The sequence below is a fragment of the Rattus rattus genome, chromosome 16 (assembly GCF_011064425.1).
Source record: "Rattus rattus isolate New Zealand chromosome 16, Rrattus_CSIRO_v1, whole genome shotgun sequence".
NCBI lineage: Eukaryota > Metazoa > Chordata > Mammalia > Rodentia > Muridae > Rattus > Rattus rattus.
The window spans coordinates 16,069,908-16,084,344 of NC_046169.1; the positions used below are offsets into that span (position 1 = coordinate 16,069,908).

Here is a 14,437-nt window from a genome sequence, read left to right on the forward strand (position 1 = left end):
GCTGATTTGCTGTGATAACTTCCAATTTCCATAAACCCTGTGACCTAACAGATGTACTTAACAAATATGACTAACAGCTATAGCCTTGTTCGTTGAGGCTAAGGTCCAGCTGTCCCTATTATAAAGGGGTTGAGAGAGGGAGGGTTCAGGTTAGCAAAACAGGACCTTTATTCACAGTTCTATGTGGGACGATCTCTGGGGGTGCGGGAATGTTTACTGGGAACACAGAAGTCCTTGGGCTCAAGCCACCCTGAGACCCTTTCCGCTCCCAAGTGAGTGGCGCACACAAAGGCGCTGGAGCAAGGCTGGAGTTCCAAGGAAGAGCCGCAGTTGGTGGGGGTAGAGGTGGGTGGGCCGTGGGATGGAGTGGGGTGGGTGAGGGAGGGTCTCCTCTGCTGCTTGCCCATGGATCAGCTGCTCCAGAGCTTAGTTATTGTTTCTTTGTTGTTTGTCTCCCCTCACAGATACAATAACACAGTACAGATTGATCAATTGTTCTTTAAAGGAAAAAAATGAGTGGACCCGACTTCTAATAGGGGAATAACTGCAACTCGGACATAAAGGGCTTAAACCCGAGCCGATGCAGTCTCTCCTCTCCTACTTGTCTAATCAATAATGAGATGAGTGTTTAACATTCACTTTAAATAAACTAAAAGAGCGAAACGTCACAGAGCTCCAGATGTAATACAAATCAAACCTATTACTCAACAACAAATTGTCCATCATCCTCTCAGCCTCAACCTTCCCTCACAGTGCCCCCTCAATGTACAACAAGTTTAGGGCCAAGTCAGTAGGGCATGTCCCTATCTGCCGACAGCTACTGAGGGTTTGGCTCTGCTCAGTGGCTTTCTGGAGACTCTCAGATAAATTCTTTAAGCAAAATAACACCTAATGCAGAGCGGTTTATTAGCTTACTAAATGATGCTTCTCCTGAAGTGGTAGCTCGTAGAATTAATTTCATATTTCCTTATCAATTATTTATCCTTCTTCTGACTCTTCACCTACTGGAATTATATACCAATAAGGTACAAAAACATAGACATCATAACTCTGCAATAATTTATAACTTATTATTTTATGAAAATTATAGATGTAGTAACAATGAGAGATACAGTTGTTAGACAACTTACCAGTAAGAGCCTACAGACATCATCATCATCATTATTATTATTAGATTATTCGTTCCATATCGATGATAATGGGCAGACACATTAGTAAGTTCCTCAAGATTTACAGATATTCATCACAACAAGGATTCCCCTTTCAGATATTTTATTATGATACCACATGCACATTGCCTAAAATTACATCTAAATATCATAAACAGAATTATTTATGATTTTACAGATGGCTCATCAAAAGGTCAAGGAGCATATATTTTATATACAAATCCCACATACTCCACAAAAGGTCATACAAATCAACAGTCTAAACTCGACCCAGTCCATCAGCCTTGATCAGGTGTTTCTCAGTCATTGGATATTTGAAGTGATGTCATGTAGGAACTGGCACATGAAGGATAGAGGTGCATGGAGAATGGAAACTGGCTAAACTTGAGAGGGCAGGAATGTTAAAAGAACTGAGAGTGCAGAGAGGGTATCAGATGCTTCAAACCTTTGGAAGGAGGTCTTGAGGATGGAGTCTAGTGAACAGAAGTTGGAATAGATGGGTTGCATGAGTAGCTTGAGACAGAAACGAAGAGAGGTTCAGTGCACTCTCTCCTACAACTGAGTCTCCTTGCCTTGAAAAGCAAAATGTAAGTAAATTAAAAACCCACAAATCCAGCTGTATTGACATTAGACCGTGAGACAGAACTGCTGCCACCTCTGTCTCTAGAACAAAAGCAGGAAGGGTGTGCCTAACAGGAAATTTCAGGAGCAGCCGTGCCTGCTGTTACAGGGAGTTAAAGTTACTGAGAGTACAGACAGAAGCTTTCCCTGCTGATGCCTCCTCAAATTATGGGTCCATCCAATTGTGTGTTCACAGCATTAGCAAAAAGAAGAAGCTGCATCCTGTCCTTACATCCAACAGTGTGAGACGTTCTCATTTCAGACTTTTTGAGGCATGGAGGACCCAAACCACCCATATTACTTGATTTGATGACGACTGGACTTCAACTTTAAAAAGGTACACTTTGTATTTTTTTGTAAATAGATACTTAGTAAATATTTGTACAGATCAAATATTTAAAAATAAATATGTGAAGCGGCCTTATAGATTTATAGAGGAAATTACCAAGAAATCGGAATCAGAAAAGTTTTTTCCTGGAATATCTAAAGAGGGGTAAAGAAATGCAAACACAATTACATGTTTCTCAAGTCCACTTGGAGGCAAAAGGGGGTTAAAACAAAACTGTAGCCAATAGGAGTTCGATTCCTTTGAAGTTTCCACCTAACAAGACTTTGGATATGAACTGAAAAGTAATGCATCGGAATGCCTACAAAATGTAGGAAAAACTAGAGCTCCTGGTAAGTCTTTCTGTGGAAATGTTCTGCTGTAATGCCTGCCACATTTGTATTTCATTTACAGCATCAGTAGGATATATACAGTTACATTTACAAGGACCTCCATTGCTTCCTTTTTCTGTAAAGTTTCATTTATTTCTTAGGTATACAGTACTCTACCTACATGTACACCTGCATGCCAGAAGAGGGCATGAGATCTCATTCCGGATGGTTGTGACCCACCATGTGGTTGCTGGGAATTGAACTCCAGACCTCAGGAAGAGCAACCTCTGAAACTCTTAACCTCTGAGACATTTCTCCAGAGCCCCTCCGTTGCTTTCTCCTTCTGTCTCTTCTGTGATTACTGTTCAGGTACTTCTGAGTATTCTGGTACCTAGCAGGAGAGTCTTCTTGAGTTCAAAATTCAAATTGCTGTGAATTTTAAAGATCCAGATCTTACAGCCTTAGGTTTAAATATTTAACACTTAATGACCTTTGTTAACTAAGTGGACTTTGTTGTTTCTCTAGTTTAGTGCTTGCCTTTGGTCTGACAAATGATCAGACTCTGGCAAGGGAGTTAGAAGAGGCTCACAAGATCCTGTCCTCTGTGACAGGCTTTATCTTACACACTATTTTGAAAATCTACTTTATCATTAGGAGTCAATGGTTATCAAATCAGCTCGACATCTGAAACTACAGCCTGTCCGGGGCCTCCCCTGCTGCAGGTATGTAGAGGTCTGTGCTAGAGCACACTGCAGGCAAGCACACTGCCTCTCCCTAACTAGAAGGCTGCAGGCACAATTCCAGGCAGGCTCCAGGAAAACACCACTGTGTTATGCCTGGAATTTGGCTTTGTCAGGAGCTCTTTATGCATTTTCTTTCTAGAATTCCCATTGAAGGGACCTGTGTCAGCACAGGATGCACCAAGACCACGTTCTCCCACAAAGGAGATTTATTCACCCTGGAGGGACAAATGACAGGGAATAAGAGACAAAGACAGGACAGAGAGGACATGGGAAAGAAGGAAGGGAACAAGGGACAGCGTCAGGGTTGTTTATCCCCAAGATAAAGAGCTGCTTCCAGGTGGAGAGGAGATAGGTGTGGCCCATAGGCAACCGGTGGTTTATAAAGTAAAAGGGGGAAGCTGTGTGAGGGTGATCTGGTTTGTTTTGATTGGGCGTGCCAATTAGGACAGCCAAAGGGGAATTTTGATTGTTGGAGGTCCACATTTAGATTGCTAGATCTTGGTAATCAACCCCAAGGGCAGAAAGTGACCAAATAAGAGAATAGACCCTGGTTGCTATCTTTAGGGATGAAATCTAATGGCTTTTAGCAAGGGGGAAAAGGGTAAGAGGCAAAACCACTCAGTGCCATGTTTGCCCTGCTTGGTTCTGTAAGAGCTCTTCCCCCATTACCACTAAAATCTGATGATGGCTCTGCTCATAGTAGCAAGTGCTTTAACGAAGAGTTTGCAGTTTGCAGATATTAGTCATGTTACCAAAATCCCTTGCTTTCCATAGGATCACACTACTGTGAGACAACACTTTTAAACACTGAGTTGGCTAATTTAAAAAAGAAAGGGGGTACCTATACCCATGAGAAAGAGTAAATGGAAAACTTAGGGAGACATCAAAACATTAAGACATCAGGCAGAAACTTTGGAGAAACAGGTCACTATACTACTGTGCACAAAAAGGATGCTTTTGGGGTTACAGACTGGACTGCCTTTTAATTCTCAGGTTGTCAATGCAGAACACAAAAGACTTTTGTCTTGGAGTATAAAAGGAAGCCGTCTACCAGGAGACAGCATCATGTTATTTTGCCATGCTAAGGACTTACTTTATCCTTTAGGACAGGATTTCTGGATAAAATATGGTATGCAAATATTTAGCCACATGGATGTGAGATAATTTGGTTGGAGTAACATAAAGAACCAGTACAAGAGCAATAATACAGATATAAGTATATTATAGTGCATTTCAGGAAGCCCTGATAGTATGATAATGTGTCGTCTCTGTCTCCGTCCCGCAGAAAGGAGCGACACCACAACGTTCTTCTCAAAGTAGTTTATTCAGGAACCTTTCTTTGTGCATGCAAGCAGCAATCTCTTACCCCCAAGCACACTCCCTACTAAAAAACCCATAACCACGCCCCATCAGTCCAGTCTAAGTAGTCTCAGTTCATAGGTCCCCGCCAAATGGCCTGATCTTGTGTCATGGTGCGCCTGTGCAGCTCTCACGATGGGCGTGGCTTACTTTGGGTGTATGAGGAAGTCAGGTGATAGTCATAAGACTTGGCAGCAGTCCCGGGTGCCATCTTCAGAATGCCACCACACCCGCTCCCCACATCTCCCCCTTCTTTATATTTGGCAGAGAGAATGCCTGTCTTAGGTTGCCCCTTGCAGCAATGCCCCTTACCTGTCATCGGGAGACAAACAGCTTAGGTTTGATCCCTGTCTTAGGTTGGTGACACGCCCAGGGAGTATTACCCGTCATTGACTACTTCTCTAGCATGCCAAGCCACACTTGAGGAGACTGTCCTGTCTCCACTGCTGCAAAGGCCTGAATCATTAAGGCTTGAGTTCTGCATTGATGAAACCGCATACAGCAAATGCACCAAAAGGCCAGGACGCTCATAAGAATCAGGCACAGGGCGAGTCCAGCAAGTCCTGCCCATTCTTTTAGCCGAGAGGCAGCTGGTGATCCAATCAGCCAGTCCTCCAGCTAAAGACACGTCCACATGGGTGGAGTTGATATGGACGATGGATCGTCTAAGCTCCCGAACTAGTCCATCAAAATGTTGAGACCAATTTCCTGTAATATACTGAGATGAGTTGTGGGATAAATCCAAAGCTTCTGCAACACCTGCGGATAAACTATTCACAGCGGCAGCAGTCTGTACTACCGAGGTAAGGGATACAGTCACAGCTGTGGCTGCAGCGGCAGAGATTGCTATAGCAGAAACAATGGCTGCAGTGATGCCAAAATCCCTTTTTTGCCTAAACAAAGTCATAGCAGAAGGAGCCTGAACAGGCCAGGGTACAAAACAAGTCATCCTAGTCACAACAGCTAAAGAATATGCAGATATATTCCAACACATACTATAGAAACAACTACCACTACTACAATTAACAACATTATCATCATAACTCCCATTATAGACAATAAACACAAAAGGAGGCCACATGCAGACAGGCATAGCCTTAAAGGAAACATTAAACCCATAAGCAAGTTGAGAAACAGAGGTTTCAAACCCTATAGATCCATTCCAATGAAAGCTTACATTACCCCAACCCCTTCCCACTAACAAGCTCAGAGGAGAGATATCTGTGCAACTAACATTCACTCCACACAACAACCACACATTGAAAGGATTACTAGCTACTGCCTGAGCAGGATTCTGATAGGTCCAATTATATCCTGAAAATGAGCCATTATGGGCTGTGCTAATATAAGGAGAAAAGGTAAAATACTTCTTTACAGCCCATGCTGCCTTTCTAGCCTGACACCCAGTCCATGGCGGAAGTGACTCATGGGTACCCTTGCAAAAGGGAGCCCACTTAGGTTGGGAAGGTATGGTATCATTGCCTTTGGAAATACTGGCAGGCCACACCCCTCGAATCCATGTGGCATTGCTTTGGTAGAACTATTGATAGGCTTGTCAAACCGTGCAGCTGATTGATTATACATTTTAATGCAATCACTATTCTGAGAAATATTTTGAATCATCTGAAAGCATAGCAATCCCTTCAGCTGAAGCTGCAATGAATCATTGAGAGGCGCTATTTCTCCATCACATGGCAAAAACGGGTAACTGTAATGAAGCATTAGAAGAGAAAAACCGGGGAAACACTTGTGCTGAATGCGTCAATGGCAGGGGTTTGGGAAATACAGATAAAAGTCCTCAGCGTAGGTCTTCAGCCATCACTGCAGGAAGCATCGGCAACAACAGGAACATCCATAGTATGCTCCTTTCATTCATCTTGGACCGCTCTGGTCAGCCTCTCCGGGACCCACAGCAGCTGCTGATGATCCTGGGGAAACACACAAACAGACCCTCTCACCCAAACCAACACTGGGTCAGGGTCCTGCCAAGTACCAGTTAGGACGTCCTTCCACATCACCATGCCTTTTGAAGAAGCATCAGGGTTGACGTGACGCTCGGCTGCAACCTGACCCTGCTTATCTTCATTTAAAACATTCAAGGTAAAGAGAGCAATGGCTAATATTTCCCTAGGGGTGGAGCCAGCAGAGGCAATTCCCCCCTCTTGTTTAATTAAGTATTCTTTTAGGGTGCGATGGGCTCGTTCAATAATGCCCTGCCCTTGAGGGTTTTAGGGCAATCCACGAGTCAATCGAACACCCATCATTTTACAAAAGGACACAAAAGAAGCAGAAGTATAGGCCGGCCCATTATCAGTTTTCAATTCTTTAGGCTGCCCCCAGGTACCCCAAGCTTCAAAGCAATGTGCAATCACGTGACGTGCCTTCTCTCCTGTATGTAGAGAGCCAAAAACAACTCCAGAAGCTGTATCAATGGAAACATGAAGATATTTTAACTTTCCAAATTCTGGAAAGTGGGAAACATCCATTTGCCATAGGTGTAGAGGGTACAACCCACATGGATTGACCCCAACCCCAATCTGAGGCAATAATGGGGCACATTTTTGGCACATTTTTACCATATCTCTGACCTCTGCACGAGAAATTTTAAATCGGGAGGACAAGGTCTTGGAGTTAACATGAAAACGTGAATGAAAATCTCGAGCCAATGCAACAGGTGAAGTAATGAAAAAGGTCACACGTGCCCTAGCGACTTTATCTACAATATCATTCCCCTCAGCCAGGGGTCCAGGCAACCCGGTATGAGCACGGATATGTTGTGCAAAAAAAGGTGAAGACCTATGCAAAATTAAGTCTTGTAATGCTAGAACCAATTTTCCAATGGTAGATTTTAAATTAACTTTGCCCACCACTTCCAAACATTGTAATATATTAACAACATAGTGGCTATCAGAGATCAAATTAAAAGGGCCTGGAAATAATTCAAACACCTTAATCACAATTTGTAACTCAATAACTTGGGGTGATGCAGGGGGGAATTGTATAGTAAGTGGTGCTGCTCCTGCAACTACATGTGCTCCACAACCCATCTTGGAACCATCTGTAAAGATGAGCAGAGCATCCGTTAAGGGATGTTTAGAAGTAATATGAGGAAAAATCACAGGATGAGCTGTAATCAATTGCAATATTGGATCCTTGAGAAAGTGATTATCAATGTTACCTTGAAAACTGCACCTCACAATAGCCCAATCATCTATTGAGGCTGACAACACTTCCAGCTACTTTACATTATAGGGAACTATCGAATCCATTGGTGGGATGCCAAAGTACTGTATACATTGCTGAATGCCAAGCAAGGCTAACTGAGCCACTGAGGTGGGATAATGAACAAGTGTTTTGGGGTGGGGATATCTTTGGATGTATCCAGAGCAAGGGAGCCCCTTGCCATAAGACCCCCGTTGGCTGTTTTGTTGGCAGGATACACAATGCAATAGGCTGTGACTCATCTCTATGCTTCAAAGCAGCAACTTGAATGCCCTGCTCCACCAAACTCAAAGCTGCTCTGGCAGCATTGTTAAGGCTTCTGGGAGAATTCAAATCGGTATCGCCTGGTAAGAGGTCATATAGTGGCTGTAGTTGTTTATTGGTTAAAGACAAAGAAGGGCGGACCCACTGAATGTCTCCCAATAATTTTTGGAAATCATTTAATGTACATAATTTATCAGTACGAATGTGCATCTTTTGAGGCGACACCGAGTTTGTAGTTATTTTTGTCCATAAATAATTTACTACCAAGTCCTTTTGAACCTTTTCCGGGGCCACAACTAAGTTCCTTTCCCTTAACTGTGCAACCATGCAGCTATATGCCTCATCAAGCAACTCCTCTCTGGGAGCTGCAATAAGGATGTCATCCGTGTAATGATAATATTTCACCTTAGGAAACCTCTGTCTAACCTCTTTTAAAGCTGTATCAACAAATAGTTGACTCATAGTAGGACTATTTGCCATACCCTGTGGCAGAACCGTCCACTCAAACTTTTTATCAGGCTCTTCATGATTTTGAGAAGGAACAGTGAAGGCAAACCTAACCATATAATTCTGATGCAAAGGAATTGAGAAAAAAACAATCTTTAATATCTAAAACTATTATAAGCCAATTTTGGGGCAAAGCAGACAGCAACGGCAGCCCTTGCTGTACTGAGCCCATCAAAACCATTTGTCTATTTATTTCTCTCAAGTCATGTAAAAGTCTCCATCTCCCTGATTTTTTCTTTGTAACAAATATAGGAGTATTCCAGGGGGAAGTAGAAGGGCGTATATGGCCCAATTCTAGCTGTTCTTGTACCAATTCCTGGGCAGCATTCAACTTTTCTGAGGGAAGTGGTCACTGAGGAACCCATACCGGATCCTCAGTTTTCCATGTAATGGGTAAAGCTCCCTCAGTGGCCCCTATGAAAAACCCAGCCCACCACGATCAGTCTTTTTGCGGACCATCACAGGGGAGGCTTTGCCCTGTAAAGAACGGCCTAGCCCCCTTCCAGGGACATAGCCCATTCCCATCATCATATCCCGGGCCTGCATGCTGTAGCGCCCTTCATTAGTTAAAATAAAGCCCATTTCTTTCATCAGGTCACGACCCCAGAAGGACACTGGAACGCCAATACATATGTTGAAATTCACCAGAATGTCCTTCATCCTTCCAATGTGGGATCTGAGCTCATTTCAGCATTTGAGCATATCCTAGTCCTCTCAGTGTTTGCTCTGACTGTTGTCTTGGCCACCCAGTGGGCCAATCCTTGACGCTGATGATACTATGATCAGCACCAGTATTTAGGAGGCCAGATATGGATTTCCCTTCAATAGACAGTTTTAACAGTGGCCGGGTGTCAAGGTCCAAGGAACAAAGGATGTTAGAGACCCCGGTTGAGCCAAAGCCCTTACTTCCTCATTCCAAATCTTAGCAGAAAATATAGAGTGATACCTAGGTAAAAGGGGTAATTGAGCTATCCTATCCCCAGGAGATATTGCAACGATGCCTCTAGGGGAAGACACCATTATTTTAACCTGCCCGGCAAAATCCGGATCAATCACCCCAGGATGAACTATTAACCCCTGCATGGTAACAGAGCTCCTTCCTAAAATCAATCCCACTGTATCAGCAGTTAAAGGGCCCTTAAAATCTGTATCCACTACTTGAGTTCCCATTCGGGGGGTTAATATGAGTCTGGTGGTGGAACTGAGGTCAAGTCCTGCATTTCCTTTTGTTGCTCTCCAGGGCAGCAGTGCATCAGAGGATTCAGGTTGGGCCATCCTTCTGACACCACCCCATATATTTGCAGGTCCTGGGGTTGGGGATCCCTCCTCAAGTTTTTTGGCCGGGCACCGGTATTAAGTGGCTGCCCCTGAATGTCCTTAACCGACCGGCACTCATTGGCCCAGTGATTACTTTTTCTGCATTTGGGGCATAGTCCAGACATCTTAGGCCGTTGATCCCCTGTTCCTTTTAGCTGTGGGCATTGATGCCTCATATGGCCAGGCTGCCCACATTTAATGCAGTTATTATTCTTTTGGCCATTCCGTCCTTGGAACATCTGCATGACGGCAGCAGCCAACCCTGAATTAGACAAAGCCCCCTGCCCCCAAGTCCCTGCAGAGCTTCATCCACACCTCTAAGCCTTTTCCCTTATACGGAGTAATAGCTTGTCTGCACTCTTTAGTACACTGCTCAGAGATAAGCTGTTTCAACAGTGGCATGGCGGTATCAGGATCCCCAGAGACCCGGCCTCCCGCCTCCACTATATGAGCCACGTAATCTGCAAAGGGCTCGGTGGGTCCCTGGATGATCTTAGTTAAGTTTCCGATCACCTCTCCTCTATTAGGAAGGGATTTCCATGCCCTGGTCCCTCTGGTGTTGATTTGTTCATATACTTGAAGAGGATAATTGATCTGAGCTGTCGTCTCATGTCCTAGCAACATGTCCTGGATCCCAAACTTGCTGCCCGTTACAAGCATTGACCATGTACCTGCTCGGGCGGCAAACTCAATAAAGAGTACCTTCCAGTCCAACACTGCCTGATGTCAGACAGGCCTGAGCCCAGATTCTGCCAATCACTAGGAGTCATACAAAAGCGATGTAAGGATTCTAACCAGGCCACTACATAAGCAAGCGGTAACACTGTATTACCTAACTCCCTTCCCAGTGTCTTGGACAATCTCTTCCAATCTAGTGGCTCATAATATACGAGCCGTTCTGCATCCTGAAATACAGGAAGCATTGGGCTGCAGTTCCTCCAGGTTTCCAGGTGTAGACCACGACCCTCTGCTCCCGCCTGACTGCACGGGCGTGGATGAGGTGGCCCCTGGATGATGGCTCTGTCTGTTTCCACTTCTCTAAGCTGTCTGCAATGTTTCTCCAGATCGTCTTCCCACATATCTCCCTAGCTAAAGTTCCCTGGTCTCCGATTTTTTGGAGCTTGACTAACTTCTGACTTCTCCTTCACGCCCTTTTTATCTCTGCACCACATCTTTCCTCGTCTCCTATGCAATTTTTCACTAATTTCCATACTAGTATTCTCTTTTTGATAAAACCCTGCTCCCCCAAACCTCAAGTCTTCCCCTAATTCTTTCCTAACTGGCATCGTCAGGGTATCCTGTTGGGAAACCATGGAGCAACAGGTCCACTGCTTTTAAAAAAATTCTCCACTGTGTCTTTCTTTGGCCCGATTCTTTTCAAGGCTTTCAACAAATTCTTGAGGGCCTGGCCCGAACTGTCTGAGCGGAGGTCGAAATTCCCCATTAGCTTTGGTGCAACTTGTCCCAAAACCGGGAACCTTATACTCTCAACCCTAGAGCTTAGCTCGTCCCACTTACCTGGGAACTTACCGGCTAGCCACCCTGACTGCGATGAGTTCTGAACAAACTTCCCCATGCAGGCCATCACTTGTCATCTCCGTCTCCATCCCACAGAAAGGAGCGACACCACGACGTTCTTCTCGAAGCAGTTTATTCATGAACCTTTCTTTCTGCATGCAAGCAGCAATCTCTTACCCCCAAGCACACTCCCTACTAAAAAACCCGTAACCACGCCCCATCAGTCCAGTCTAAGTAGTCTCAGTTCATAGGTCCACGCCAAATGGCCTCATCTTGTGTCATGGTGCGCCTGTGCAGCTCTCACAATGGGTGTGGCTTACTTTTGGGTGTATGAGGAAGTCAGGAGCTAGTTAGAAGACTTGGAAGCAGTCCCGGGCACCATCTTGGGATTGCCGCCACCCATCCCTAATGGAATGGAGATTATCTAATCTTGCTTACTGAAGTTGATGTGTATTTCCATAAGCTGCTATCCATTATGATGGTTTAGATAACACAGCTTCATTTGGTACAGTAACACGAACAGTCTTTTGCAACAGAGAGGCAGCTCCTTCTTGGGCACTTTGTTGCTCCTGTGCACCAAGAACCACACTTGTATCCACAGGGGTCCCCTGATATTTCTGTCAATGCTGTTTTCTATCACATAGATTATGCTCATGTGCCCATCCCTCCTGCTAGAAACCTCATCTAATCATCCCCTTCCCTTTCATCAACAACTGCCTTTGGGATGGACCCTTTATGGATGTTATTCTACTGCCTTCCTTTCCTGCAGGTAGGAAGACCAAAGGAGAATAGGCATAGTATACCATTTTATCAGTAACTCTTTTCCCTTGGTCAATAAGAATGAAAAGAAAAACGCTCCTGCAAAACTGTGATGAATCCTTGCTCATATTGGCCCCTGTACTTAATGTTTGGTAGCCCCAATGGTTTCTTTTTCTTCTTCTATCCCAGGAATACAAAGTGGAATACGGAGGAAGGTCTCTAAGATGTATTCTGCTTCCTTGTACCAATAAATGGTGTTACACTAGGAAACCCAAATTATACTGGACTTAAATGTACTAAAATATACTGCCTAGTGCCAGACTCCACAGACTGAACAACACCAGATATAAGTCATGCTAAAACATGATTTCCTAAATAGAACGAGATAACACAAGATGTCTTCAGCTTCTATGTAACTTTAGGGTTAGGCCCTGTACATATATGTGTACCACACCACCCACAACCCCCACCAAAAAAGAGAAAACGATGCAAATCATTTGTATTGAACTAGATTTGTCCATATTAGTACACAGAGAAGTATAAAAATATGGACCCACAGTGTCATAGTGGGTAGAGCCGGAAGCTAAGCTTTCCATCACAGAAGTTCATTTTTGAGATGTACACCAAAGCTCTCTCTCCATCCACACAGCCTCAGATCCCTCAGGAGCCTCAGGGGGACAGATGAGGACAAACAATTCCACCGCGGACAATAAGCTTCCTTGGTGTGGATGTTGTCTTTGCACAAGCTGGGAGGTCATTTCCCACGTATCCACAAAAGGCCTACGGAGACCAACAAAGGCAGCGCTTGAGGAAGGGTTCATCTGGAGGAGCCAGGCCACTGCTATACACCGATTTTGTAGCCAGTGTTGGCTAATTTGATGACGACAGAGTACTGGGTTCCCGGTCCAGCAGGGCCTTCCTGCTGTCGAATCCTGCCAGGCTTCAAGGAACCCAAAGATGGAGGGAGGAACGTGGTGAAGGGGCTCCCATACCCAGCACCACCACTGTGTAGGGGTCCCCGGCCAGGCCATGTAGTTCTCAGCCTACAGAGTGCAGGAGGCCACTGGGTGAGAGGAACAGGGGCCAGCTGTGTGCCCTCCAGTGCAACACCGCCCTCGAAGGTTGTCTCCCGCGGCCATCAGGGGACCTACTTGATAAGTGGGCGGTAGGTCCACTGGCTTGTGGCTGCAATGGAGGAGGAGAAACAAGGTTTTAACATAGGAACCAAGCAACATGACTCAGACGGAAGGGATCTCACTGCCCCACGCATTACTAGGGGATTAATTCCCTGAGATTCATACGGTAGAAGGAGAGACTCAGCTCTTGCACATGGTCCTCTGATATTCCCACACACTAGAGTATGTGAGTGTACACACACACACGCACACACACACACACATATTAATTAATTAATGTAATAAAATTTAATAATGATCACCCGAGGTTCCCGGCCTGCAGCAGCTCTCTGATCCCAGACCCCGTGGGAGAGAGACCTCACCGCCTGGTCCAGGTGGGCACTCCTGGAGGCTGCAGAGCGGAAGAGACCACACCAACACTGCCCACCCCGGCCCACATCCCTGGCCCAAGAGGAAATCTTATAAGACCTTCTAATCCCATGGATGGGCCCAAGTAGTTGCAGGACCCTGCCTGAACACCGCTGGAACCTGAAGGAAACAGACCGGATAAACAGTTCTCTGCACCCAAATCCCGTGGGAGGGAGAGCTAAACCTTCAGAGAGGCAGACACGCCTGGGAAACCAGAAGACACTTCTCTCTGCACACACATCTCGGACGCCAGAGGAAAACACCAAAGGCCATCTGGAACCCTGGTGCACTGAAGCTCCCAGAAGGAGCGGCGCAGATCTTCGTGGTTCCTGCCGCCGCAGAGAGCCCATGGGCAGCACCCCCGAGAGCGAACTTGAGCCTCAGGACCACAGGTAAGACCAACTTTTCTGCTGCAAGTGACCTGCCTGGTGAACTCAAGACACAGGCCCACAGGAACAGCTGAAGACCTGTAGAGAAGAAAAACTACATGCCCGAAAGCAGAACACTCTGTCCCCATAACTGGCAGAAAGAAAACAGGAAAACAGGTCTACAGCACTACTGACACACAGGCTTATAGGACAGTCTAGCCACTGTCAGAAATAGCAGAACAAAGTAACACTAGAGATAATCTGATGGTGAGAGGCAAGCGCAGGAACACAAGCAACAGAAACCAAGACTACATGGCATCATCGGAGCCCAATTCTCCCACCAAAACAAACATGGAATATCCAAACACACCAGAAAAGCAAGATCTAGT

At 45.2% G+C, this 14,437-nt stretch overlaps 1 protein-coding gene across 1 annotated transcript in view; it reads left to right on the plus strand.

Moving 5' to 3' along the window:
* Positions 1-14,437, plus strand: part of LOC116885902 (NXPE family member 3-like) — a 460,690-nt gene that overhangs the window by 420,648 nt on the left and 25,605 nt on the right. The gene's annotated exons all lie outside the window — the stretch shown is intronic.